The sequence below is a fragment of the Anneissia japonica genome, unplaced genomic scaffold (assembly GCF_011630105.1).
Source record: "Anneissia japonica isolate Jap-2015-1 unplaced genomic scaffold, ASM1163010v1 scaffold287833_len2544123_cov190, whole genome shotgun sequence".
In the NCBI taxonomy this organism is placed as follows: domain Eukaryota; kingdom Metazoa; phylum Echinodermata; class Crinoidea; order Comatulida; family Comatulidae; genus Anneissia; species Anneissia japonica.
This window is the reverse complement of record NW_022757233.1, coordinates 1,063,759-1,069,949: the sequence shown is the minus strand read 5'-3', so window position 1 is coordinate 1,069,949 and position 6,191 is coordinate 1,063,759.

The following is a 6,191-nucleotide window of genomic DNA, read 5'->3' as shown; positions in this document are numbered from 1 at the left end:
ATATTAATAGGCAAATGGGACAAACCCATAAAACAAAAAGCGGCCACATAATGCAAAACATTAAAACGGAACAGTAGAGAAAATCTGATAGAATGACATAATAAACTAAATATCCACTGGAAAAAATCCCAATATCTACAGACTGATCCGTTTCGACCTTATATGCCTCATCAGTGCAGCTAGGGTACAGACCCAAACAAAACGTTAGACCAGCTTAGCAGAGCTCAGGTCAGCCTCACTTGCAACACCACTAATACAGCCAAACCAAGGCAATATAATATACAGCCCATGTGTGAATGCAAATAGTAGAACACGAGCGCCTACTCGATTGAGGAATGTTATGGGACGGGAAGCTCGTGTTCTAGGGTTAAAAAAGATTAATTTAAAATTGCTATAAATATGCCAATCATTAATTTTACAAAATGTAATGTAATGTAATGTAGTGGGATTTGGTATAGCGCATTATACCGAAGTCTCAATGCGCTGTGAATGTCCACAAGTTGATTCAGCATGACGTCAAGTTCTCTAAACATAGAGATTGAGAATTCTACAATTTCGAACGTTATTGAATTTTGAATAAAAATGAGGATTAGACAGTCTCGCATGGAAGTGTTACAAAATGCCCGATCAGAAGTGTATTCTACTGCAGGCCCGTAGCCAGTGGGGGGGGGGGGGGTTATGGCTCGGGCGAACCCCCCTTTTCTAGCGAACCCCTCGAATTTTTGAATGAGTCCCACTCGGACGGATGTCTGTTTTTAACTTAGCCAGCATTAAATCAAAATTTAGCACCTAATTCATTATTTGGTCACCCGTTTTTAAATTGTAGCCAGCGATACAAGCCTACATTCATAGAATATATTCTCAGCTTCAGAAGTTCGGAGATTTAAATTGAACGCAACTTCAGCAAACCATGACCTAGATGTTGACTAGCTAGGTTCGCTCTTCGTTCGTTTAGGGACAGAATTATACCCCGAACAGAAACTAGTGTAGGCCTAGGCCTAAGTACAGTAGGACGTACTACAGATACTAGGCCTAGGTTTTTGTTGTAAAAGTTGAACAGGATGCGCCATAGGCCTATATTTAAAAAAATACATTTTGTTAATTATTATTGGTTGGCCTGGGTCCTAGGCAGGCAGGCCAGCTTTACCGTTGAAAGTCCTGGGATTCGACGATGACGTCAGTGCACATTTACAAACGCCATTGATTAGAATGAAAATACTAGACGCGCTGAATTTCGTTTTTTTTTTTTTTTTTTTTTTAAAGAAAGATAGAATTTATCGATATAAAACAAGATTAATATTGTAGAAATTGTATTTCTAAAGATTCATTCATATTTCATTTGGTAGACAATAAATATTCAGTAAGATATACTAAAATCGTCGATTAATAATTCTGAAATGTGCATCAAATCTCAGCTATTATTAATCAGTATGTATTATGTTAAAGTCTTAAAATAATAATTTCGAATTAGGTATATATAATTAGGTATGTATATAACAAATAATTGTAATTAAAGTTTAGTTTCTCATGATGCCAGATGAGGCGTATTGAATACGATGCTATATTTTGAGCTCTGACTTAATTTAACGATGGCCCTGTCAGTAATGACAATATTTGTGCTTTTTTTAGCCATGTACTATTATTTTCAGTGTACAAAATGAGAGTCAAGAGGTAGTAGAATAAAAAGAATAGGAAGAGGAAGAGGAGGAAAAAGAAGAATAGCTTTTTTTTTGTTCTATAATAATAAACGTGTTGAGTATATTGATATTGATTATGCGATGAGGTTTCTTTTTTATATCTTTCAATGTGATTTAAACATGCCAATTCTCAGAAAATATTTTCTAATTTTATTATATTACCAACTTTTCATTACATAGATCTTTTTCAAAACATACCGTAACTGCTTTTATAACATTATATAGATCCATTAAAAACAAAAAAACTGCTCTGGCTTCGGGGGATTCGCCCCCGACCCCACCGTGGCCTTTAGGCAGGCCCCTGGACCCCACGCCCAGAGAACCCCCTCTTGAAATGACCTGGCTACGGGCCTGTATTGATAGGTTATTCCTTCAATTACAGTAATAACAGAAAAGCAAATACAATGTATAAACCTATATTTAACAGTCGGAGAACCATGTCGGTGATTTTTACCGTTATTGCAAAATTATCAACACTTTCATCGTGCAACGTCGGATGACATTGAGATCATGCGTGATCAATATTGAGTGGGGTGCTTTTATGTTGCAGTTGACAAAAAGATTGAGTTGCAATCGATTTTGATTTTCAATAGTAGTTTAATAGTAGTAGTTTTAAATACATTGTTTGGCGTAATTATGATAGTTTGCATTATTTCTATTATTTAACATTAGCATTCCAGTGCTTAGGCACGTGGCTACTGGTAGGCCTAATAAGCTACTCTACAATATCAACTGGACCTTGGGTAGTAGAAGTTGTTAGGCTGCATTGGTCCGTGTAATTTTCAGGAAATTATTGCTTATCAAATAATAGAACGTTTGACTGTTAGGCCTAAAACTGAGAGTATTTTTAACAGTTGCAGACATTTATTTAAAGATAGAATAAATTTTGTAAGATGTAATTTCTATAATATATTATTGTATACCTGTAATTCGTTGTCTTTGGATGGTGGAAAGTAGTACAATGGTGTTGACTGGGAAAATCCCGGAACTTTTAAAATAGAGAAAACAGTACCGGTACAGATTCCGTTTCACTGGCTTTGCGGTGTGACATCCATGTGTCTTAAGCTATGTAGGCCCTACCTGTGACTGACGACGGATAAATAAATAAATAAATGTAGTGTTAAGAAGTCTTAATGGCTTCGAATCCTGAAATGTAGGGCGTACCGTCGAACGTTTTTCTCAAATATTCATTAATCTTCAGAACCCAGCCACTGGGAGTGTTTTAATTTTTTTTTTTTATCATTACCCGGTATAAAAATTAGGGTACACATTTTTTAAATTTAATAATTGTTATGCTCAAGTTGATAGTTTGTATGTTACTACAGATAATCAAGTTAATTTCAAAATGTGCATAACCAAAATCTTTCGGTACTGTGCAATACAGTCATCAGGAAATACTATCACTTAAAAGACTGAAAGTTCAGACTGATTGCATTACCGTAAAACCTTGAATAGGAGCCCTTAATCTCGAGAAGAAGACCATAGAATTGTAGCCCCCCTCCCCTCTCTTTAGTTTGCAAACAAAAGTAGCCTCGAACAGACACCCATGTCGAAAAGAAGCCCAGGGGCCTTTTTCAAGATAGCATGATGATGATGATGATAATAGTTAAATGACATTATTTACAGTTTTGTTACTAATCTCTTGACGCGTAACCCTATCTGAACAGACCAAAATTATATTTTCAGGGGCTTGCTGACGTTATAATGTTCGCAGGTTGGGTGACTACTTTGAAATGAAGAGTTTATATCCCCTCGCTGTGCATTTCACTTGTGTCCTTGGGCAAGGCACTTTATCTACATTACTTCTCTCCACCCAGGAGTGTAAATGCCAAAATGCGCTGATGTAGCTGCTGCACTTTATGGAACAGTTTGTGTTCCATAGGCGTCTAATCCAATGACCGGGGGTAGTAATGTGAAGCGCTTAGAGGCCTTGTTGGCATTAAGCGCTATATAAATATAACATATTTATTATTATTATTATGAAAAACAAAAATTGCTACTGAGGTATCGTACCGGAACATCGCGCTTGCTATCATGGGGAAATTGTTATAAAAAAAAAAAAAAAAACAGACAAACAAAAACCGAATTTTTGGTCCCTCTTCGGTGTCTAAATAATCGTACAGTATAGAACAACTTTTAATCAGCGACACCCAATTTTATTTATTTTTTTATTTTTAAAAATCTTTAGGCAGGATAACTTACCCGCTGTTTTACAATATGGTCCTGCAAAAACACAGTACATTAACAACAACAAAAAGTAACCAGCACAGTACAATAAAATAAACAATAGTAAAAACTTCGGTGGAAAACTATCCCCCGCCGGACACCAACCCGGTACTTCTGAGTCAAGGTTTCGGAGCCAGGAATTACGGCTCAAGATTAAGCTTAATTACAACTTAACTACAATTTCGCCCTCATTATTCTTTATTCTGTCTTTGAATGCTGAATAAAAAAAAAAAAGATGAACATGGCTTTATCAGTCACAACTGTGAGTGTCACAAGTAAACTTAAGGGTGAACCATAATTCTATTGGCAAGTCAATTTCTGATTTTATGAAATTTAAATCCAATCAACTGAGTGTGAATGTCACAAGCGCCAGAGCAAAGAATTAAGTACGGTAGATACCATAAAAGTTTCATGACTTTATCGTCTCTCCTTCCTTCCACAAGCAATTAATTTTTAACATAAACCAGGCACGACAAAACATAAATAATAATAATAATAATAATAATAATAATAATATTAATAATAGTAATAATAATAATAATAATATAATAATAATAATAACAATAATAATAATAATAATAATAATAATAATAATAATAATAATAATAATAATAATAATAATAATATTAATAATAATAATTTGAAATTTTTCAAAATTAATTTAGGCCTATTATAATAATTTTATATTGTGAATGTTATATTTTATATGTATGTTGAATTTTATGCATCCAAATAATGCATGAAATAAAATGAACCTACACTGAACATGACAATTGCAATGCGTTTTACTATGAAGTAATTTTTATGGACACTTAGTCCACCGTATCGTAAATTAAAAAGTTATTATTTACATAAATACATATCAAGTACGCCAAATGCTGTTTGGGTGCCTAAGGCCCAACGACCCATCTAAGAGATGGGTACACACCCAAACCAGCAAGGGGAACTAGTAGAGTCCCTTCTAGAGAAGACACATAATGATCAGGATATACGGTATCGATCAACCTGCTCGATGAACAACCATGATGTTATCCCAATAATGACAAGTGAATGATGCTCAGCTCCTGTTTAAGGCCTGTTATTCGTATTCTTATTTTATGATACCGAGTGTGTTATGATTTTTGGACGCCACCTTGCAATTACGATGAAAGGGTGTACCACCTTTAAAATAATGTGTAACGATGTAGTTGCCAGGGAAGGTTCCCACCAGTAACACCGGGTGCGTGAGCCATCAATGTGATGGTACCTGGGAATAAGTTCTTTTGTTGACCAATGGTTATTTATTCAACAATCGGATATAAGTACTGTACATCCTCTTCACAACTATTCACCATCAGCACACTCGAATCTTACTTTAATCACATCAATTCTATTAGGCCTAATTTTTAATGAAAGTTTGGTAAGCTGCGAGTTTATTCTGAGATTTTTATTATCATTTTTCCCCCTTTTTATCATTGTCAAAAAAGTAACTTAATTCTATTGCATCTTAATATAAGGAAATTCTTTGGACGAAAAAATACATTAGGCCTAATTTTTTTTTAATTCAAAAAAGACCAGACGCTTGCGACATCAGAGACCCGGTCGGTGATCGAGGGGGTAGACGTTCCTATTGTCACTCCTCCTTATCTTTTTTGTATCCGGAGGTTGGAATGACATTGTCCAGTTTTGGAACACCTGTTCTGAGCATGCAATCAGGTAAAAATTATCTATCATTCAGTTTTCTGTACAGGATGACCATGAGTTGTTCTTTTAATATAAAACATTTTAATACTTATATTTCAATCAGAGATTTTTTTTTTTTAACACTTTAACAGTATCATTTGTTATCAGCGGCTCAGTGCCCGATACAAACGTAATACAGGAATAAAATATAATTAAAAATTATTTATGTGACTTAAAAATTCCTTAAAGTGTGTCCTAGTAAGAAAATATCTTATGTTGCATCAATCTAACTGTCATAAATTGTAGATTTTAAATACCGATGGAGACAATAACAAAAACATTTTTCAAAAAATATTTTGAACATCAGAGTAATTTATATATAATTATTATTGAATTTATATATTTCAGGAAGCTGACTGGACCACATATATGCGGTGATGCCCTAGATATTGATCCTTATCATAACCATATACCATGGATCCTGGCTTAAAGAGTGCAGCTTACAGGTTAGAACAGCTTGAAGGTAAATAGCGTCCTCTTTTGATACACTTAATTTATCTTGGGATGAAAGCAAGCCACACTGTTTTAGTTCCAAATCTTGTGTAT